The sequence below is a fragment of the Phoxinus phoxinus genome (genome assembly GCF_949152265.1).
Source record: "Phoxinus phoxinus genome assembly, chromosome: 17".
NCBI classification, from domain to species: Eukaryota; Metazoa; Chordata; class Actinopteri; order Cypriniformes; family Leuciscidae; genus Phoxinus; species Phoxinus phoxinus.
In genome coordinates, this window is record NC_136892.1 from 12806942 (window position 1) to 12831697 (window position 24756).

General features: G+C 37.4%; 2 long non-coding RNA genes across 2 annotated transcripts; both read right to left on the minus strand.

The window, feature by feature from the left end:
* Positions 1-8431: 8431 nt before the first annotated feature.
* On the minus strand, positions 8432-9757 carry LOC306984651. Its single transcript, XR_013794590.1, has 4 exons — positions 9369-9757; positions 8827-8916; positions 8716-8747; positions 8432-8566 (listed from the first exon to the last, which is right to left on the minus strand). It is a non-coding gene; the product is annotated as an uncharacterized lncRNA (long non-coding RNA).
* Positions 9758-19071: 9314 nt separating this feature from the next.
* On the minus strand, positions 19072-24218 carry LOC306985062. Its single transcript, XR_013794740.1, has 5 exons — positions 23550-24218; positions 22604-22651; positions 19549-19638; positions 19437-19468; positions 19072-19191 (listed from the first exon to the last, which is right to left on the minus strand). It is a non-coding gene; the product is annotated as an uncharacterized lncRNA (long non-coding RNA).
* Between the last annotated feature and the right edge of the window lie 538 nt (positions 24219-24756).

Below are 24756 nucleotides of genomic sequence, written 5' to 3' on the forward strand. Positions count from 1 at the left end.
TCATTAGCTGATTTCCAAATCATCCGATGATCCATGAGTGGCGATACTCTGGGCCTCATCTCTTCACTGTGGTGAATATGAGGGAGGCTCAAGCTCCGGGGAGGATATGATAATTTGGATGGATGCTGTTGAGGGTGAACTTTACCTTTAACACTGTCCATAGCTGACTGTAGTTGTTTCATCTGCCTAGTTATGTCTTTCATACGGGCTTCCATCCCTTCCAGCATGAGATCTTCTGATCCAGTGTGCAGAATATGGTCTGGAGGCTCTTCCTGGTGCGCTTCTATCATTTGATGTGTGGCATCACGTCTATGTAAATTACCAGGGTTATCAATGACAAAGTCGCGAAGGTGCCTGGGGAGTTGGTGAGACCGGCTGGGACGGGACACAACTGAAGGTTGTTCATCTATTTGGTTGCTGGAAGTTGCCATGGCGCAGTTATACACACAATCCGGCTCGAAGGACCACTTGTAACGGAACAGCTGCGGTGATGAAATACTGGCTGTATGTATACTGGCCTAATCCTCCGGTCAGAGAAGACGCAGAAACTTCTTTCCTTTAGATGAATTTATTGGTCCTTTTACAACTCTACAGGGCACTGTAATATTTGTATGTGTGGTTTGTGATGCCTGCAGAAATTAACAACAGTAAAACAATATTAATACTAATTAAAGTTCAGTGGCATCAATGGTAAATAATATGAATTACAACAGATATGAACAGTGTGTAATACTGCAAATCTCCACTAGAGGTCAGTGTAGGATCATTAAACAACACCACAGCTTCGCGCCATAGGTAGGTCACGTGACCAAGCTAAACTGAGAAAGCCGTCAGCTACCAATCTGTAGTTTAACACATTAACGTCAAAATAATAACGGCCTTTAATAAACAAAGCTACACAGCTAAATAAACAGTAGAATAAGGAAATTAAGTGTGAGGTAATTAACTAAATGTCGGGCCGTCTGTTTCACGGGGCTCGGCAACACATGCTAAATAGGAGATTAACAAATAAACATATTACCCCAGTAATATTAATATATCACACCACATTCAAATATATCAACGACATCTACCCATCAGGTAACTTACATCATCACCGACGCACACTGTTGTACAAAGTAATAATGAAGACCACGGACTGTCGGTGGAAAGCAAACTATTGACTACACAGGAAGTTTTCCCGAACACACTGCGCATGCGCAAACAGTCCCTCAGTCTCCGCATGAAGCTGCTTGCTGTGACGTGACCTCCTCACAGCAGGGAATTCACAACAGGTAATATTACCAAATGATATTTGCTTACATTGATAGACATCTTTAAAAAAAGATGTCTTTGCTTTTGTCACAGCCATGAGTCATGATTTGCTACATCTGTTAGTTAGCAGGTTGTACACTATTTAGCCAAAAATATGTGGTCCTCCCTTTCTAATATGGGTTTAGTTATTGCACTAATTTATACGATGACGATCAATGCAGCATTCAATGAAATGCTAGAGAATGATATGCTAATTAAATAGTTTAAAATGTAACATTTATATTATGCATTTGATGCAATGTACTTATTGTGAAGATACATGTTTTTACATTGTACATTTTACATTACATTGTACCATTGTACAAAAATATTATATAATAATAACACTGTTGACCCTTCCCAACTTAACACACCCTTAACAGATAACCAAACCTGTCCCCAACCTTACTTGTATCCCACCTCATACAAGGGGCTTGCTCGCACTCGATCCAAAAGTTGTTTCAATATCATCGCTCATGTCTATAATCCTTCTATCGTTGGAGAGTGGGATATCTTTTATTTAGCTTGCAGCACTTTCCCATAGTAGCTCACAGCACGTCAACTGCACATGGGATAACTAGCTCTTCACCAATATTAAACCATTTCTTAGCACAGGCGATATGGCCAGCTGCCAGATAACTTGCCTTCAGGGTGCTTTTTGAAGCTGTTGTGAGCAACACAATTCTACTTTGTGGTCTTTTAAGTACAGTAGGTCTCACTTTCGTACAAAGTAATCCACAAGTTGCAAGTACCCACACAAGTTGGATGTTTTTAGTCTGTAGGTGATGTTCAAGTTTGGATGGCTTCATGGACTCCTTTGACCTCAACACACTCAACACACTGGTTTTTCGTCCGACGCAGTAAATCCATATTAAATATAGTCTGGTTTGTACTTGCGTTGTTTACATTTAGCTGTCTTTGAAGTGGAAGGAGTTTCCGAATCTTCTGCTTTTTTTCTTTAAAAAAATGTATGCATTTTGTCAAGCTAACAGGCCGTGACTGCGTACAGTATAATAAGGTCTGGCATAGCAAGTAGGGCTAGTGTGTGTGTGTAACATTACGTAAAGAGAGTAGGACCTTGTCCAATAAGAGCCGTTCGCAGTAATAATAAATTATTGTGATAGGACAATTGAAAAACAGCGTTAGAAAGTTATGATCAATAATGATTAAACGATTAGTTGGAGGATGGGTTTTAAAATACATGATGTGGAGTGTCTGCATACACTTCGCACCACAGGCTAATTTGAGAGTTACAAATCGTCACAAGCCTTCTTCAGCATCTTCCCAAATACTCAGACCAAGGCAGAATCTTTTGGAAGAGTTCACAGTGGGAATTTGCATTAATCACCGTCCCAGACTTACTGGGGACAGAAGTTGATTTACATGGGGGCACCCACAGCAGTTAACAAAATATCTCTAAACTCACCACACCTTATTACCTTTTTGGTTTACTTCTGTGGGAATGAGACCTTTGTACCAATCGCACTGAGACATTTCAAATGATACCAAACATGTATGTAATGTTTAACAATACTGTATGATAATTGTTCATATTAAACCATATCGATTTTTGGGTGAATTCAGCTAGGGATGGGTGAAGGGAATGATGTGTAAATTGTACATGTCAACTCAAGTGTCTCGAATGGGGATGGTAATATAGCAAGAGAGTTCAAATGTTAATTTCATTTGTTTTCTCAGAGAGAAGCCCTCTCTTCCAGTTCTTCCAGTTTCAGTTACACTGGTATTGTGCTGAATTTCGACCCCCTGCCAAATTATTACCCCCCTAGCATTGGTAGGGTTAGGATTAGTCTCACGACCCCCTATAGAATGATCCACTGGTTGAGAAACACTGCGCTAGATTATGCTATTTACTTCTTCAAGCAATATATGTCATGTATAGATCTTGTAGGGCTTTCTTGATATAGCTAGTAAGATCTGATAAATTATGAGAAAAATGTCCAAATTTTTTTTATTTAACTTGCACTAAGGCACAAAGGTGGGCATTTGATGGTACTAGTGTTACGATTTTGGCACATTTTGGCAAAAAAATTCTAGCCGTGTACGTCATCACAGATTGATGAAGCATAACATACATTGAAATCCTCTGCATGTTATACTTTATTGTGAAGTTTAACATGCAATTTTAAGTTTCAACCACAGATGTCGATAGAGAGCTTGAAGTGTATATGTACATGTTTGTCTTTCTACATGTGGCAATGTGTAATTTCCAGGGGGGCAGTGTTCCGAAAAATATTGAAGCCGACCTGGGCGCCGCCATTGGCTAGCGGACCCCCACCTGCTGTTAGCATTCCATTGACTCCCATTCATTTTGGCGTCACTTTGACAGCGAATAACTTTACATCTGAGGCGTTTAAAGACACCGTTTGTCCATTGTTTATTTCTAAAGAAACACGAAAATGTATAAAAGGCTCCATTACCTTGTATCTTACGTTATGGCCCCGTAGAAGCAGTTTTTGTAAAAATAGGCTAACGATTGCGTCATACCCGCGCGACTCTGTCGCACAAGTCGAAAAATTACCGTATGGACAGGCAGAGAAGCTCGCAAGCAATCGGGAGGACGTGGAGGCATAAAGTCAAGGGAGAAGCCCATAGAGAGTGATAAAGTTGCTCCTGTTGCTAGCTCATGTACAGCTAATACCCACGCTCTCCGTCTCTGCGAGATTCGGAAGGGAATGATTCAGATTTCTCTCGGCACAGCTACTAGAAGACCTACAGGTTGCTCACGTCACATCTACGTCGTCAAGCTCAGTTTGAGTCTGCGCAGTTCGCCTTGCGATCAGGAAGTGAGTGCTTCTAATTGACTTCATTTCTCTCCGTTGAAACCTATGGGGTCGCTGTGTCCAGTTTATATACTGTCTATGGTAATTTCCTTTATCTATATCGAATAGACATAAAACAGAGAGAAGTAGCTCCGGCTACAATGCTCTTCCGCAAGACGCATGTAGTTCTGTTTATTAACTCCTAGAGCGCAGATTCATCCAGTAATGAAACAAGTGAAGTCTTTATGAATCAATCATTCAAACCGATTTAAAAAATATTTTGTTTCACCTGTCTGGATCTTACATGCGTGTTCAAGCCTATTCGACCCCTTCTGAGAGGGTATTCTCCACTGCTGGAGATACAATAAGCAATAGGAGAGGTTCCAAATTATCCTAGAGAATGCAGAAATGTTTATTTTCCTTCAGAAAAAATCATAATTTTTGCAAAATCTGCTAAATAATATGTTGAATTTGTTGACATTACCAGTCTGTTAAACTCATTTAACAAGTTAAAGAAATAAACACAAAAAGGATTGTGCATTTTCCCCTTACTACTAGTTTTTTATTAGTTGTTTTAACAATTTGTATTACATGAGAACCAGAACCGAAACCAGAATCGTTTGGCGGAACCGGAAAATTTATTACGATTCCCACCCCTAATGGTAAATGTTCTAAACTGCAGCTTCATCATTACAAATGTGTAATATTTTTTTTTAAAATACATGACATGCAAATTTCAATAGGAATTACATTAAAGTATATTTTTGTTTTCCATAAATGTTTGTCACTTAATTCAACAGTACACTTAAACATATTTCAGACAATAGAAGTAATTAGAAACTAAATATAAAGATGTTATTAAGTCTTATATGTGGGTCAAAAAGCCCCATTAAGTTCAACTAACTGTATTTAATATAAATGTAAACTGAAATTCAGTTTGCACATCAGTTTATTAATTTACAGTCTATTGCTTCTGTAATAAATAGGCTACTCTTTTCACAAGGGTAGAGAGGACTGATAACCCTTTAATGTAAAGTGTCTCATTTTTTGATGTTCTCATTAACTGTAAGCAAACTGTATTCTCGAGTGCTCTGTCAGCTCTAGGCCTGTTTATTGTCATCCTTGCAGCTAGTTATGGATTTCCCAAGGCTTAAAAACAAATGTACTATAGCGTCCCTATTTAGAGTCGGGTAAAGTGTGTTAATGAGGAGTGTAAGGAGTATTACAGCCTCAGGTCTTTTTGAGTATGATGCTACAAGCTTGGCACGCCTATTTGTGGGCAGTTTCTCCCATTCGTCTTTGCAGAACCTCTCAAGCTCCATCAGGTTGGATGGGGAGTGTTGGGCCACAGCCATTTTCAGATCTTTCCAGAGATGTTCAACCGGGTTCAAGTCAGGGTTCTGGCTGGGCCATTCTGAGGTCCAGAGCGCTCTGGAGCAGGCTTTCATCAAGGATGTCTCTGTACATTGCTCCATTCATCTTTGCCTCGATCCTGACTAGTCTCTCAGTTCCTGCCGCTGTAAAACATCCCCACAGCATGATCCTGCCACCACCATGCTTCACTGTAGGGATGGTGTTGGCCAGGTGATGAGCGGTGCCTGGTTTCCTCCAGACATGACGCTTGCCATTCAGGCCAAAGAGTTCAATCTTTGTTTCATCAAACCAGATCATTTTGTTTCTCATGGTCTGAGAGTCCTTCAGGTGTCCTTTGGGAAACTCCAGGCGAGCTGTCATGTACCTTTTACTGAGGAGTGGCTTCCGTCTGGCCACGCTACCATACAGGCCTGATTGGTGCTACAGAGATGGTTGTTCTTCTGGAAGGTTCTTGAGCTCTGTCAGAGTCACCATCGGGTTCTTGGTAGGGATGGCTGACGCGAAACAGTCGTTCCGAAGCTTTGCGAGATCCCGAAGCGCAGATGTTTCGAAACACTGATCCGAAGCGTGATTCAAAACACCCATGTCACGTGACTATGGCCAAACGAAGCCTCGAAGTGTTTCACAAGTGTTTCATCAGGTGTGATCCGCCGAATCAGCGTTTGATTGACACGGTCAGGAACACACCACACAATCGCACATCTGTATAAAAGTGAAATCAACGCATTGGTTTTTGTGAGAGGAGTTTGATTTTGAGATAGTGGATTTTTGGTGATATAGTGACATTTGTAGTGCGATTTGTTTAGTTATATTTAGGCTTACATTTAAATGTACACATTGACTGATAGGCTAAAGACAGACAGAGTACATAGTGACACATTAATAGATGCATAGATATAAATATATATATAGACAGATAGATTAATAGATAGATATATAGATGCATACATAGATTAATAGACATAGGCTTCCTCATTTGTATGTCCTTGCAAAAAAATATCTTTGTATGCCAACAACAAGTGTCCCTTGTGAGAGGATATTTTCAAAGGCTGGAGAAATTATCTGAAGACCTTCCACAGCAGAGAAATTAATATTTTTGAATAAAAATCTTTAAAAAAGTTAGACATTGTGGCTTGATTTCTTTTATTAATATTTATTTTTCATGACCAAAATAACATTATGCACAGTGAGGAGCCCACAGGTTACAAGCTTCACATATTAGTAAAAATACAATAATAAAAAAACAACTCATTTTTTAATGGGTTATTTGTCAAGGTTGTTTCAGATCAACACCTGCAAATGACCACTAGGTGGCACCGTTGAGACGGGTGTCAGATTGTTTTGAAGCCTCGATACAATGGGCCTCATTCATGCAACATTCGTAAATATACGAGTAAATATGTGAGTGATTTGCGCATAAAGAGACCTTCCCGAAAACTCTTCTCCTGATTCACAAATACTTCGTAAACGTCAGATGTGATAGTGAAACGTGTGTGTGTGTGTTATGAATTCCAATCAGTCGTAAATGGGACGCGCGTGCACGCTCATTCTCAATTACCATAAATCCCGCCCATTAAATACGACTGACAACTATATATGGGCATCATATTATGACACCAAACGAAGGATTTCAACATGTCTTCTCAAAAGCGAATGAAAAAGAACAATTTCACAGATGCAGAAATGTAAGTTTTATTATCAGATGTTCATTAAAAACGCCACATTTTATTGTCAAGCGTAGCCTATAGTGGCGTATCAGGTCCTAAAAAAAGGAAGCTTGGCAGCATACAGACGCAGTTACTGGAGCTTCATCTGTTAATCGAACAGTCCCAGAAGTGAAAAGAAAATGGTTCGACATGAAGCGACTGCAAAAAACGAATTAGTTCACTTCGAAAAAATATAGCCCAGCCCTATTGAAAGCAATTAATTATTTTATTAAAGTGTACTGTTTGCAGATGCTATTACTGGCTCTCATAATAAAAGTAAAAAGAAAAACCATATGTATTGCTATATATAATAATATTTTTTCAAAATGCTGTGTGTAAATGTACCCGATTAAGGTGAATTAAAATGCAGCCTTATTAATGAGCAAAACGTTCGGATGTTAAACGCACTATTTACGCGTGGCTGGGAGCAGGTGTAGATTTCTTTCGTACCAACTAACATTTGGAAAATACCTACATTTTAATGAATCCGAAAATTTACGCCAGAACCACTTTACACACGATTTACACAAAAATTCGTTCTGCTCGTGTTTCATGAATGAGACCCAGTATGACACATTTGCTTCAACTGTTTCATTGTTTCACAAAGCCTCGATCTGCCCACCACTAGTTCTTGGTCACCTCCCTGACTAAGGTCCTTCTCCCTCGATCACTCGGTTTGCAGCTCCTGGAAGAGTCCAAACTTCTTCCATTTATGGATGAAGGCCACTGTGCTCATTGGGACCTTCAATGCTGCAGACATTTTTTTTGTACCCTTCCCCAGATCTGTGCCTCGATACAATCCTGTCTTGGAAGTCTACAGACAATTCCTTGGACTTCATGGTTTGTGCTCTGCCATGCACTGTTAACTGTGGGACCTTATAGAGACAGGTGTGTGCCTTTCCAAATCATGTCCAATCAACTGGATTGACCACAGGTGGACTCCAATCAAGTTCTAGAACCATCTCAAGGATGATCAGTGGAAACAGGATGCACCTGTCCTGCGCCCACTTTTGAGTGTCATGGCAAAGGCTGTGAATACTTGTATGCATGTGATTTTTTTCGTTTGTTATTTTTAATACATTTGCAAGGATTTCAAACAAACTTCTTTCACGTTGTCATTATGGAGTATTGTTTGTAGGATTTTGAGGAAAATAATGAATGTAATACATTTTGGAATAAAGCTGTAACATAAAAACATGTGGAAAAAGTAAAGCGCTGTGAATACTTTCCGGATGCACTGACTGTAGAAGACTGACTGTTTTCTGTGGGAAATGTCATTAACAGATGACACAGGTTAGGTGAAAATTAAATGACTTTATTTGAAACATAATGTCGGAGATGTTCTTGTCTCGAAGGGCATTTGTCTTTCTTGTCTTCACTTGCCTTTAAAATGGTCTCACAGAGCTTTTCCCCCTAAGGGAAGATTTGGTTACTAGTACAGTTGTACTATATGATTACAAGACATAAATATTGCAGCAGCAAAATTAAGTATTGCTATTGAGAAAACTGCTGAAATGGCTTTGTCCTATTTAATTATCAAGGAATATAATATAATATCTCACCTAATCAAGGCTCTATGATCAGGAACTGCCATCTGCAGAAGACAAAACAAGTATTTTACTAAGTCGCAAGTCATTCAATAGGAGTAAAAACAGTAAAGCATGTTAACCTACCAAGTCTGGCTTGTTAATGGCGATAGTCTCCAGATCATATAATATCACTCCACCCGTTCCTTTAGGGTTTTCCACACTCTGGACAGGGATCTAAATATACAGTTGTCATGAGAGCATGTCATGAATAAAGGAAGGCTTTGAAAAACTTAAAACATTTACCCCCGGTTTCACAGACAAGGCTTAAGTCTAGTCCCAGACTAAAATTCATATTTGAGCTGGTTTTATTTTAAAAAATGTCAGTGCCATTGTTTTCTCAAAATACATAAAATACAAAGTAATGTTTTTATTTTTATTTTATTTTTTTAATAAAAACTACTTAAATGCCCTAATTGAACTAAGAACTAATCCTGGCTTAATCTAAGCCCCATCTGTGAAACAACGACTAAATGTAATGGACGGTGGCAGAAAACGATTATTTAATTGTGAGTTATTCATTAGGGATAACACAATGCCATAACTCTATAATGAAATGTATGATTTCAGCCATTTTGAAAATATGAACCATTTCACAGACAGACACTATGCTGTAAAAGGACAAATACCTTAATTTTACATACTTTGGATTGAAGGGGGTGACAGCATTTCGACCCCTGAAAACAAATGCAAATGAAGCACAGATGATGAAGTCCAGAGTGGGAATTATAAGAAAATTAAGACTTGAAAACTCATGTTGCTCAAGTAATTAGTAATGGCGATAGCTTTGGGTTTCCAACCTTCAGTTTCCTAACCAGAACTTAAACCATTCCACCACAAGTTTTACATAAAGCATGTTTGATACTCCATGTGCTATAAAGAATATTCAAAATATAATATCAATACTGTAATATTAAGAAGGCCTCGATTTAAGTGGTCAAGGTAGTTTAATGATCTTGATCCGGGGTGCCCAATCCTGCTCCTGCCGATCGACTGTCCTGCTTAGTTCATCTCCAACCCTAATCAAACACACCTGCCTTTCATTTTCAAGTGATCCTGAAGACCTTTATTGGTTGTTTCGGGTGTGTTTGATTAGGGTTGGAGATGAACTAAGGAGGACAGTCGATCGGCAGGAGCAGGATTGGGCACCCCTGATCTTGATGAACAAATGTCAATGAAACGATAAAAAAAAGCCATCAAAAAATGCAACTAAATAATAAAGGCAATTTTTTTTTGCCAGTTTATAGAATCTAAACGCATAACCACACACACAACATGCAGCAGTTTACAAAGCTAATAGCTAATGTAGCAACAGACCGATTTTTTTCAGCCACCTAAACTGCTGTCATTGTCACACAATAAAAGCTTCAGTAATTACTCAATATTATCGATATCTGCTTTATTATTAATACCAGAATAATAAGAACATGGGTTTGATGGAAATATAAAATATTTGAGAAATATTTCTACGTACCATAACGACGGTGCTTTGTGTTCAACAACGGACAACAAGAAAGTGCGCCGTCTAACGAAGGTCCTCCAAAGAAAAGATTAGCAATAAAAAGTCTATACGAATAAAAATATATGACTATAGCAAATTTACATTTTTAAATAATAAATATATATTTTACCTTTATAATTATATGACTATTATTCCTGGATATAATAATTAGGAGCCACAAAGTTTTATTGAAACTAATATTGTTTAATAGTGTAACAACACATTTATTACAGGCATTATAAATGAACAACCATGAAAGCTGATCAAGCAAAAAGTTTAATTGAAATAAACTTATCTGTGACCCGTATTCTGTGTCTATCACTTCCAGTCAGTCCAACCACAGTTTGCTGCTGTTTTCATGTATTTTCTTCTTGAACTCAATGAGGGAAGTTTAGTTGGTCTTCTGAAGGTTCTTCCATTATGTTTGGTCTCAAGATCACCGTGACAAATGTGAACATTGTAAATAATAAGTAATCGACTGGTCCATGAAATGCATCCGTGGTGGTTATGTACCTGTAAATGAAACTTACGAGTCTGCAAAAAAAACAGGATGCTGCAGCACTGATGAGCAAAACCAAAACCAGGACACCAACTCATTGTGTGACATTGAATGACCAAGCAAAAAACATCTGAACAGTTCCATCTCTGATTAGTAACACTAATAACATTTAATACGCTATTGATCGCCTTATAACAACGACTGATTAACTGAAGGTTTATTACAATAATTATTTCATTTAAACAGCTAAGCCAGGGTTGCCCAATCCTGTTCCTGGAGATCTACCTGCAGGGTTCAGATCCAACCCTGATCCCACACACCTGTCTGTAATGATCAAGTGCTCCTGAAGAACTCCATTAGCTCCATTAGCTGCTTCAGTTGTGTTTGATCTGGGTTGGAGCTGAATTTAGCAGGAAGGTAGATCTCCAGGAACAGGGTTAGGCACCCCTGAGCTACGCCCATTTTCAACAGTCGAACATCACGTTTCCAACAAAGGCTAAAACTGAAACTGTGTCATCTTGTATCATTTCTTTGAATTCTGAGTAGATATGACTTTTCGTTTCCTGTTCTGTCATTTATTCCAAAGGCGTCATCATGCTTTTGTAACTTTAATAAGGCCAGGGAATTTGTCCTGGACACTGGGGTTTCACCCCTAATCTTCACGTGAAGTACCATGGGATGACCACAGAGTCAGGACCTTGGTTGAACGTCTCAACCGAAGGACGATGCTTCTTGCAGTATAGTGTCCCAGTCACTTTACTGGGGCGTTAGGACCCACACAGACCACAGGGTGAGCGCCCCCTGCTGGCCTCACTAACACCTCTCAGCAGCAACCTGGTTTTCCCAGGTATTAACTAGGCTCAACCCTGCTTAGCTTCAGTGGGCAACCAGTCTTGGGCTATATGGTGATATGGCTAATAAATACGAAGGAGAAAATTAGCCACTCAGGAATTCTGTCCTGATTCTGCCCCAATACTCAGAGCTGCTGAGTCAAGCTATAATGGATTTGAGTATGAACATGTTTATAACCCATTTTTGCCTTGTTTTAATGTATGTTAAATTCTAATGCAATAAATTCAGCTATAATGCTTGCAACCACGTACGTGGTTTCAAGACATAGCTGTATGTCACAATACCAGCATACAGTCTTGAGTTGCTATACACTCATTAGGGACTCTCCCTAAACCAACGAAATACATATTTTATTGCACAGTTTTTGAGCAAAGACTATTAAAAAGCCAAGACTCTTAAAACAAGATTTAAAGATTAATTTTATTTTTTGTTTGTTTCATTTAGTTTTAAGTTATTTAAATTAAATTAATTTGACTGCCCAAAAACAGTTAAACTAAATATATATATATATATATATATATATATATATATATATATATATATTTAGTTTAACTGTTTTTGGGCAGTCAAATTAATTTAATTAAATCTATTGATATAAATAATGATACTGGTAATTCTCAGATATGTTCTATTAAATTTTATATAATATGTTCAAACTAAATTTCTCATAAATATTTTTATGATTTAAGAAAAAGAGAAGGTTTGGAACAACAGGAGAGTGAAAACATTCATTTTTTTAACCAAATAACAACAAAATCTAAACCATTCAAATGCTTCAATGCAACAGTTACATAAAACACAGAGATACATTACAGACAACTGAAGATGACTATAACACACACCAGTAGTTGGGCTACTGGTTAATTTCAGAAGTGCGTCTCATCATCACATGTGCACATTTATCCCGTCTGTTGCCACAGTAATGACTTCATGCTAAGATTGTTTTCTGCCATTTATATTGGTGCTGATGCATTTGAAGTAATGCATGCTTGCACTATATGCTTTTCTTCTCATCTTGCACTGTCCAGTTTATTTGCAAAGAATTAGGTGCTGATTTTTTGATGGTGCTGCTGTTTAGCACTGTAATGTCTCTGGGGATTCAAGATATGTTAATTCATACACTGCTTCCAATGAATATTGAGCATGCTCGAACAAACCACTTTGAGTTTTGCATTACTTTTTAAGTCCTCGTAGACTTTGGTTAACCTTGTTGGCTTAAAGTGGCTTGACTTCTTGTTCAAAGCTAAGTCCTCATAGACTTTGGTTAACCTTGTTGGCTTAAAGTGGCTTGACTTCTTGTTCAAAGCACCCGTAACCTTCATTGCAGTGATCAGTATATTGGAGTGGTGTCACTGCCAAAAAGATGTACAAGTAATCCAATACAGAAATTAAAATAGTACAATAAAATATTGCTTTATATTTTATTGTACTATTTATTGTACTATTTTTATCTTTTCATCAAAGAAAAACTATTTGTGTTTCCTGTGTCACTGCCTGGAAAAGACGGACAGATTTCAGTTATATCCAAACCTGATGATCTGGAAGCAAACAGGACTCCTCCCAAAGATTCAGTAATTCGTTGGTATGAAATTTATACTTGCTCCAACAAATCAACAATTTCCTTTAGAAAGTTATAAGAACCAAGAAATTGCATGACATCAGTTCAAATGTCCTAGTTTCATCAAGTCATTATGACTTTTTTGTTTTGTTGTCAAACTCCCTCCTTTCATAATTTTGTATGACAGAACAACTTCCTAAGCAACAAACAAGCACAATAAAATTACATTTCCCTTTTTCGAAAGCTATTATGGGAAGCTATTGTAGGTTTGCCACATCATTATGAATCAGTGACTACAGCTGTAAACATTTTCATTGGAGTTTCATCGTAAAATTGTAAATAAATACAAATTCCTGACGTCACGTAATACGCAATTACGTTGAAAAGGTCACGCTTCTATGAAAAGTAAAAAAATTCTGTCCTGACGAAAATTTTCTTTTAGGCTTTTTAATATTACAACACCCAGGATACGCACACGAAATGGGCATTAACGATAAACTGACACAAAGACATTTGAATATGTGTATATGGTCCTCCTTCCGCACATTTGTAAACACTGACTCTGTACTTCCGCCTACGTCAAGCATGACCTTTTCAACGTAATTGCGTATTACGTGACGTCACGAACGTGCATCACAGAACAGAGCAAGGCGAGCATTTGTGCTTATAAAACTTAAACTTTTTTATTTATTTTTGAAATGACCGAACGTTTCGCTAGATAAGACCCTTATTCATCGTCTGGTATCGATTAAAGCCCTTTGAAGCGGCACTGAAACTGTCATTTCATTATTTCATTATTTTTATTTGTAGAGCACATTTAAAAACAACCCATGGTTGACCAAAGTGCTGAACAAGACAGAATAATCGAAACAGGGATAATAAAGTATAATAAAATTGCAAAAACAGATAATGCAGTTTACGAGCAGTGGAATAAATAGTACATTACAAAGAAGAGAAGAGAGACGGTTAAGATTTAAAGAGTGTGTTAAGTATCCACATTAAGAAAGTGGTTTTTAAGCTTCAGTTTAAAAGAGGCAAATGACGATACTGTTCTGATTGATGATGGTAGGCTATTCCATAATTTGGGGCCTGCTATTGCAAAAGCTCGGTCACCTCGATGTTTCAATCTTGATCTGCGTACCGAGAGCAATCCAAGGTTACTAGACCTAAGAGACCTGGGTGGGTTGTGGAAGTGTATAAGGTCAGCCAAGTACCATGGTGCTAGGCCGTGTAGTGATTTAAAATTAAAAACTAAAATTTTAAACTCTATTCTCTGTTTTACTGGTAGCCAGTTTAGGGAAGTTAAAATCGGTGTAATGTGGTCGAACTTTCGACTACCGGTCAACAACCTGGCAGCAGCATTCTGTACTAGTTGGAGGCGCCCGATAGATGATTGATTTGCTCCAAGATAAAGGGAGTTACAATAGTCGATTCGTGTGGTGATAAACGCATGGATGACTATTTCAAAATTTTTTGGGGAAAGAAAAGATTTAATTTTTGCAAGACGTCTTAAATGAAAGAAACATGACTTAACAACAGAGTTGATTTGTTTATCAAACTTAAGGCCTGAATCGAACAAGAAGCCTAGATTTTTAGCAGATGAGGTAACGTGCAGATTTAACTCATCCAGGTCTAAGGTACCGAGGTCAAGGCGATCGTTTGGACCAAACAGTAGTACTTCCGTTTTATTCTCATTTAAAGTTAGAAAATTTTGTTCAAGCCATAGCTTCACTTCCTGAAAGCATGCAAGCAGGACTTTTAATGTGGTAGAGTTATTTTGTTTAAATGGGAAGTACAGTTGGGTGTCGTCGGCGTACAGATGGAATGATACTCCATGTTTAGAAAAAATAGAACCCAATGGTAAAATGTATAAGGAGAATAGTATCGGAGCTAGAATAGAACCCTGCGGTACACCGCAGAACAGATGTGCTGCTGAGGAAGTGCGATTTTCAATGCTAACAGAAAATGTTCTGTTAGTTAAAAAAGACTTAAACCAGTTTAACACGGTGCCGTGAATGCCTAAACTTTTTAGTCGAAAGATAAGAATTGAGTGGTCAACCATGTCGAAAGCAGAGCTAAGATCTAAAAGGACAAGGGCAACAGCACTCCCATTATCTGTAGCCAGCATAATATCATTGGTGACTTTCAGTAAGGCTGATTCGGTGCTGTGTAATTTCCTGAATCCTGATTGGAATTTATCATATAGTGAATTTGTACTCAGAAAAGAATGTAATTGAGTGAGAACAACTTTTTCCAAGATTTTCGAAATAAATGGGAGATTTGAAATTGGCCTGAAATTACTTAAATCAGATGTATCATGATTAGATTTTTTCAGTAGGGGAGTGACTGAAGCATGTTTTAGGCTGTCCGGGACCGTACCAGTATTCAAACAGGTGTTGATAAAAAATAGGAAATCAGGCCCTATTATATTAATAATTAGTTTAAAAAAGTGTGATGGAATGATATCATTTGGGCATGAGGTAGGTTTTAGGTGTTCAACAATCTCTCTGCAAGTGAATAGAGAAATTGGGTCAAACATGCTCCAGGTAGATGAGCACCTCACTTCAGGAAAAACAAGCGAGCTTTGTGTTATGTGTGGTCTTAACCTTTTTGTTTTTGAAACAAAAAAAGATAAAAAGTTTTCACATAGAGAATCAGACACATCAGTAAAAACAGCAACCACAGGGTTTAGGACAAAGTCAATTGTGGAAAATAGAGTTCTAGGTCTATGAGAATTTTTTGAGACAACTTCTGCAAGATATTTTGATTTAGCAGACTTAACAGCTTTCTGGAAAACATGAAGAGATTCTTTTAAAATCTCATACGACACCTGCAGTCGGTCCTTAAACCATTTGCGTTCTGCTCGTCTACAATTTTGTCGGAGTGAACGGATAAAATCATTAATCCACGGTGAAGATTTCTTGATGGACCGTTTAGGTTTTAAGGGAGCAATTTTCTTAACAATGTCCAAGCAGGTACTACTGAAAATATTTAAATATGCATCAGCGTCTGTGTTTTCAGTGATCTGTCTCATGGTTTGTAGTTCGTTAGCTGATTCATAGGCAATGGAAAAGTCATCGCTGGCTGTGGATGAGAAATAACGAACCCAGCGTGCTTGCGCAGGTTTCAGATTTGATCGACATAATTGGGCTGTTGTAAAAGTCACAGATTTATGATCAGAAAACCCATTGTCTCTTATCTCCATATCCATGATGGTAAGTCCATGAGCAAAGACCAAGTCCAGGATATGGCCATGAACATGCGTGGGATATTGTACATGTTGAGAGAAGTTAAGAGAGTCCAATAGATTACAAAACTCTTTGGTTAGCAGCTTACTAGGACAGCAAAAATGAATGTTAAAATCACCAAGCAATAAAATTCGGTCATACATTGTAACTACATTGCCCAGAAAGTCCGCAAACTCATTCAGAAATAAATTATTGAACTGAGGGGGCCGGTACACAACTGCACATAGTATGGGATTTTCCGTGTTCATTAAGGACAATTGAACTTCAAAACTCGCATAAGCGTCAGTCGGAATGAAGCGGCCCTGAAAGGAGTTTTTATAAACAAAGGCCAGACCTCCCCCGCGACCAGAGGATCGGGGAGAGTTATGGAATAAGCAGTTTTGAGGAACCAATTCAGAAAAGGGACTTAAGTCCCCCAATTTAGTCCAGGTTTCTGTCATAAACATGAAATCCAGATTCTGTGAGATAAAAAAGTCATGCAGAATAAAAGTCTTATTTACCACGGATCGCATGTTAAGCAATGCTATCTTAGATCGCTCTCTGATTGAATACCTCTGTTTAGCGGGCGCAGATACTGAGGATGCACTCCACCTCGACGAGCCCGAGGAAGGAGGGACACCATTGATACATCGAGGAAGACAGGAACAATAGGCCGAATCCAGCGGCCCCGGTGAGATATATCTTGTGAAGAGTCGCAGACAGACATATCCACTCTGGCTTTAAGTCTAATAGATGCACCTCCTCGTTTACCGCGTCTTCTACGGCGTTTTTTGCGCAGAAACGTAGAGGTGTGCCGGCACAGGTGCTTTGGAATATCCATCCAGGATGATGAGGAAAACGGGTGAAAACCGCTCCATAATTCCTTGTCAATGTCGATGACTGAGCTTTTCAAGTCTAACAGCATTTGCCGATCATAGATGAAGGTTGTAGGCCACATTTTGATCTCAGAGAAGCAAAGAAAACTAACAATAATCCACAATAGAAGGAGCGACAGACGGCTTGCCAAACACAGCGGCGCCATCTTGAACTTAATAACTCAAGGTCATTTGGACCTTGAACCGGTTGGGGCCCATTGACGTCCATTATTTGGAGAAATGTTTTCATCAAAAACCTTTTCGACTGAAGAAAGAAAGTCATGGACATCTTGGATGACATGGTGAGATTTTAAAAGTGAACTAATCCTTTAAGTGTACTTAAAGAAGTACACTTATTGGCCATAACAAAACATGTAAATCTCATCTAAAATCTCAAAAATAACCAGTAGCGGAGTGCAGCCTTAAGGAGAGACTCAGGAGGTTGCAACTTTTAGCTGCACCTGGACGTTTCTGAATGGTTAGTGGATACATTTATGTAGTTGTTGTGGAGTTACATTGATTCATGTCATCGACTTGCATGAACTGTCATGTTGAACTTTTACACAAGTTGACACAGTTCCCTGAGGTCTTTATAAGACATCTGTGACATTTTATGGTCTGTGCAGCCGACGACAAAACAGTTTGCTTGCTTTGCTCGAACTTTTGCCATTGCGTTAGAACTGCTTAACGTTACACTGTTGTCGCTTCTGAAAACCAAATGGCGGCGCCGTGGGTGGAAACGTGCAGGTTAAGGGCGGTAATATTATAATAAGATCCTCTTCCTACATCAGAAATTAAGCGAAATCTGATCGGCTTATTTTTTTTAAATGCTTGCAGGGAAAGGCTTACCAAAACAAAGTTACTGGGTTACTTTTCACGTTTTCTGTGTTGGTAGATGCACCACCAGGGACCCGATTTTAGTATTTAAACACGGACAAAGTCAACTTTTTATGACATGTCCCCTTTAAGTAACATGACATTTGAATGTCCCTCCACTATTATCCTTACACGGAAGACACCTGTTGAAGTGCTCCAGAAATTGCTCTATTAACCTCATTTCTTAAATTCTTTGGTAAGTAAATTAGATATTTTTATTCACAAATCAACTTTGTCTAACATCATTTTACTGTAAATTGAGAAAATATTGATGTTTTTATATATGGCAACGCTGTACCACTGCGGAAAAATAGGTTTGTTGCCATACGGCTACACTCGACCACAGTGCAATTGCAGTATAGCCTAATGTAGGCTATTTCCCCATTGGGATTTTAAAGATAGCAGCATCAATAATATGATTGCAGTTATTTATTTAAAGTGTTTATTGTAGTATAGTTGTATTTATGTATAAATTACAAAATTATTTATTCCTTTCAGAAAATTAATACAGCAACATTTTACGGAAAGGGCAATAGAGTGCAGATTTAGCTCTTCCATGTGATGAGAGTGAGGATGAGTTGGCCATTTTGAAGGTGAAATGATATAGGGATCTAATTTTTTTTGGTTTGCATGAGTTCCAAGTATACAAATCTATACATTTCTAAAATAAATATGCATTTAAATAGAAAAGAAAATCATAATTTTATAGAAAAACATTTTTTTTTCTCATTGTGGTATATGCCAACGTTTCTATAAGTAGCCCCAGAAGGAATTAGACTTATGTTTATTGTTGTTGTTTCTTTGACTGCACAACGATCTTGCGACCCACTTTTACGTCATGACCCACCAGTTGAGAAAAACTGTTTGGTCACTACCTCCTGAAAGACAAATGTGGACAGTTTAAAGTGTTTCGGTGGGAAATTAATATTAACAGACACAGGTGGAAATGAAATCATTTTATTTGAAGTATAAAGGAAGTGGAGATGTTCATGTCTTGGAAGGCATTTTTCTCACTTGTCTTCACTTGCCTTTAAAACAGACCTGGTTTAAAAGAGCTGTTCTCCCTAAGGGAAGATTTTTTTTATTCATTAGTAAAGTTGTATGATTGTTGTAAGCCGCAAATAGAAGCAAAATGCATATAAAATGTAACATTGTTATTGAGAAAACTGCTGAAAATTATTTTGTCCTAATAAATATATATATATTAAAAAGAGATACGATATATATATATATATATATATATATATATATATATATATATATATATATATATATATTAAAAAGAGATACAATATATATAATATCTCACCTAATCAAGGCTCTATGATCAGGAACTGCCATCTGCAGAAGACAAAACAAGTCTTAATAAGTCACTAGTCATTCAATATTAGGAGTGAAAACAGTAAAGCATGTTAACCTACCAAGTGTGGCTTGTTAATGGTGAATGTCTCTTGATCGTATATTATCATGCCACCAAATCCTTGAGGGTTTTCCACACTTTGGACAGGGGTCTAAATATACAGTTTTATTTGTTAATGTCATGTTAATGTTACACATTAAATATAATGCAAAGTTACAAAACAAATACGATAGAAATCCAAATTATGATTTAATTGTGAGTTATCCTCAGGCCCCTGAACACATAGGGCCCTGAGGCTATAGCAAACCCAAGGGCCCTCTTCATTTTAGCCTATCTTGGTGCCACAACATTTTCTACCACAGGAATAATTGGTATTTAAAAAAAACACTCAAAGCAAACAGGTTTCCAGACACAGCAACAACTTTTGTGCATCCAAGGAGTTTTTATTTTTTATTTTTATAGTTTTATCATTAGTCTTCATGCTGGCCCTATGGTGAATCAGGGCTGAACTGGGGATATATTTCAGCCCATCTGGCTTCCATGTTTCCCCATTAATGTTTTAATAGGTTTAGGCACAGTGGCCGAGAAAGCTCAACGCTCTGCAACTGAAGAAAACACATGCATATAGAAAAAAACACCAGCAAATGAAGAAATTATCTTAAAGGGGTCATGACATGGTTTATTTTATTTTATTATTATGTTCCCTTAGGTGCAAATATAGTATTACTATAGTTTTTTTTTACAAAAAACTTTTAAAATGTAGTGATTTACGACCTTTTCCCACCCTGTTTCTCATCCTCTGATTCAAACAGTCTGTTTTGGGGGTGTTTCCCCTTTAAGAGTTCAGTGTTAACGCCCACTGTTATGATTGGCTAACGTCAGTGCCTATGCATCAATTATTAACGCCCCCAGCCAGAACATTTGCGGATTCAGCGTATTTAAAAAGTAGTTTAAAGTTTTAAACACATTACTTACAGTTTGCGTCGTCGTTGTTGAGCCCAGAATAGTCGGCAAGGACTTATCTTTGAGCAACAGTTTTCTGGCAAAGCCAGCATCATTTTGGGATTTGTTCTCAAAACAGTCATCCTTCAAATGTGTAGAACAAACGCTTAAACTAACACTGCCGTGACTGAGACGTCCGCAAAAAATAAAGTGCATCCATTTTTCCCTGACGACTGGATCTTTCGCAGCGTATTCAAAGATGTTGTTTGTCCACAGCCAGGAAGAGCACATCTGCGTGGCATCGTAATTTCCCTGTACACAGACCCACTCGCTGTCCGTCGACTGAACACTTGTGAGGCGCGCAGCGCGCGGGCGCGACAATGATGCGAAATGAGCGTAGTTGCCTTGCGCTTTAAGCGTAGTTGTCTTGTGCTGGAGGCGGTCATATGCAAACGCTGGTACGTCACTTCGTACCGTGACGTCACTTCTTACCATGAATCCAGAACGAGCTGTATTTAGAGCTTGATTAAATAAATGATTCGTTTATAATGGGGAGGAAGTCTTAAGCTATGAAACTTGCAGGACGTTTTAATGGTACAAAGACCTCTTATATACTAAAAGATCAAGGCAAATTTGGTTTCTCATGTCATGACCCCTTTAATCAGTTTGACAACACATGTGCTGCAAATACTCACAACGCAACCAAATATAGAAACACACTTCAAATACTCACAACTCAACCAAATACAGAAACACACTGCAAATACTCACAACGCAACACAATGTAAAAATTTGCAGCCTGTTCCATATTTGGTTGCGTTGTGAGTATTTGCAGTGTGTTTCTGTATTTGGTTGCGTTGTGAGTATTTGCAGTGTGTTTCTGTATTTGGTTGAGTTGTGAGTATTTGCTGCACGTTTATGTATTTGATTGTGTTTAGGGCTGGGTATCGATTCAGATGTTCCAATTCTATTCGATTTCGATTCGCAAGCTCTCGATTCGATTTCGATTCTCGATTCGATCTGAATGAATATAGATTTAATACAAAATCCTATATTTATAAAAAAAGAACAGTGAACATAAGTTTACAAGTGGTTAATTAATAAAAAGAAATAAAGAGCTACAGACCTGTATATTAAACTCTTCTTATTTTAGGTACACTTGGGTACATTAAAACAGAACCCAACTCTATATTTCAAATGCATACAATGAATAAACAGGATTTTGATACAAGATGACAATTTTATGCTGAAATTTGGACAAGTCAGAACAGTCGCATGCCTTGATCAAACAGGATCAGGTTATTTTATGTTTAAGAGAAAACAAACATAAAATCTCACAGCATTTGCTGTAACGTGGAGGCTGTAAGTTTATGAACTGTAGGAAAACTAATACTGGCTTTTTGGTGTGATAGATATGAAAAAAAAATCGATTCATGGCCTTTGAGAATCGATTTTGAATTGGCCACATTTTAAAAAAACGATTAATCGAAAAATAAAATTTTTTTGCCCAGCCCTAGTTGTGTAGTGACTATTTGCAGAGCGTTTCTGTATTTGGTTGCGTTGTGAGTATTTGCAGGACGTTTCTGTATTTGGTTATTTTCTGAGTATTTGTAAAGCGTTCCTCTATTTATTTGCGTCGTGAGTATTTGCAACGCGTGTTGTCAAACTGATGAAGATGTTTTCTGTTTGCTGGTGTTTTTTCTATTTGCATTTTCTTCAGTTGCAGTGTGTTGAGCTCTCTCGGCCACCACCTTTCAGTTGGAATAAATACTAAATATAATTCAAATAAACTATATTCTTTAATATACTGCAAATGTGTTAAATTATATTAATATTGCAGGCTCTTAATTTCTGAATTAATATTTTACTTTTAGTTTATTACAACTGAACATATCTACAGAGAAGAAAAGGTCATAGCTTCATCCTTAATGAATGGGATCCAGGCTAAAAAGCTTATAAATTCTCCTAGTTCCCCTAATGAAAAGTAACCATAGTTCTTGTATACAATCCAGAGTTTTATGACATTACCTCATTGCCATGGTTTCTATAATAATAACAACATTATTACTAACAAGGGGTGTAACGATTGCCAGATCTGTTATATATTTTGCTGACTTTATATAAAAACATGAACCATTTCACAAACAAACACTATACTGTAAAAGTTCAAGTACCTTAATTTGACGCACTTTGGGTGGATGGGGGTTACTGAATTTCAAACCCTGCAGACAAATGCAAATGAAACATGTTGTAGTTAGCAGGACCCAAATTCAGAGTGAGAACTATAAGGTAGTTATAAGGCAATTAAGACTTAAAAACCCACATTGCTCAAGTAATAATTTTTATAATATTATTTAATTTATCATGTGTGATGGTGATAGCTTGTGACCATAGTTTGTGATGAGAATAGCTTGTGACCATAGCTTGTGATGACCATAGCTTGTGATGAGAATAGCTTGTGATGACCATAGCGTGTGACCATAGCTTGTGATGACCATAGCTTGTGATGAGAATAGCTTGTGATGACCATAGCGTGTGACCATAGCTTGTGATGACCATATTGTGATGACAATAGCGTGTGACCATAGCTTGTGATGACAATAGCTTGTGCATCGGGCCTCGTGGGTTTCCGACCTTTAGTTTTCAGATCAGAACTTAAACCCTTAGGCTACACCACAAGTTAAACAAAAAGCATGTGTGATACTGCATGTGCTATAAAGTAATATTCAAAATAAAATAAAAATCAATCAATACCGTAATATTGAGAGGGCATCACTAGGCCTTGATTTAAGTGGTTAAACCCATTTGATGACCTTGAAGGGTGAACAAGTGTCCAAGACACAATAATAATAATGACAGTACACATACGATTTTGCCACATAACCACACACGCAACATGAAGAAGTGTATAAAAGCCACGAGGCTAATAGTGTAGCAATAGCCAGATAGTGTAGCAATAACCAGTCACCGAAACGTAGCGCTGATGTCATGGTCACATACAACAAAAGCTTCTGTTATTATACTCAATAATATCAATATCTGCTTTATTAGTTAAAATGGAATAATAAAATGGATTTTGATGGACATATGAACTATTTCACGAGCAATATTTATACGTACCATTACAACGGTGCTATGATGGTGCACAAATGACGTCAAGAAAGTGCGCCGCCTACGAAGGTCCTCCAAAGACTAGCAATGAAAGAAAATCTACAGTAATAAAAAATACAGGACTAGCTAATAAAAAATAATCCTTATGCTAATTTTTTAACTATGCAAATATTGTTTAATTATATAATGAATGTATATATCATAGTTATTCCTTAATATAATCATAAACTTTTTAAGCCACAAACCTTTATTGAAACAAGTCTAGTAGTGTAACAACACATTTATTACATGCCTATTACAGGCACAATAAAGAAATGAATAAAAGCGGGACGTTTAATTTAATCAAACTTATCTGTGATCCGTCTTCGGTGTCAATTCCAGTCAGTCCAACCAAAAGTCTTTTCTTCTTGAACTTAATGAGGGAATCCTTTAGTTGGTCTTCAAGGGTATTCTGATTTTTCTTCCATTATTTTTGGTCTCAAGATCACCGTGATAAATGTGAACATTGTAAAAAAATAAATGATATATTGAAGATTTATCTTATTATATATAATAAGATAAATTGGTCCATGAAATGCATCTGTGGTGGTTATCTGGAAATGAAACCGTTATGAGTCTGCAAAGCACAGGATGCTAAACCAAAACCAACAGCACACCCACCAACCACTGTGATTGAACAACATCTGTTCTGAACGCTTCCATCTCTGATTAGTTCCTGTTAAATAACACGTAACATGTTATCGATTAGCTTATAACAGCAAATGGAGGATTAACTGTAGGTTTAATACATTATAATTATTTCAGTTTAACAGCTAAACCCATTTTAAACATTTGAACATTATTGTGTTTGAAAATGATTATATTTTGTACATTTCAAGCAGAGGCTGAAACTGAAATGATTGTATTTTGGGCATCATATCCTTCTGAGAATTGAGTAGATAATTTTTCAATTCTCTATTATATTACATGAGAAAAATGTAATACAAAGGTGCTAAAAGGCCTTTTTAACTTTAATATGACTTTAGAAAATACATTAAGAAAATAAAGAGCCACTCAGGAATTCTGATTTATTGCTAGACTGTTTCTTTCCTGAAACGTTGTGCCTTTCAACAGTCCAACATTGAAGTTAACCTGAAGGTCTGATTCTGCCCCAAGAGTCAATAAGAACATGGTAAAAAAACATTTTTGTTTGAATGTAATATGTTAAATTCGAACA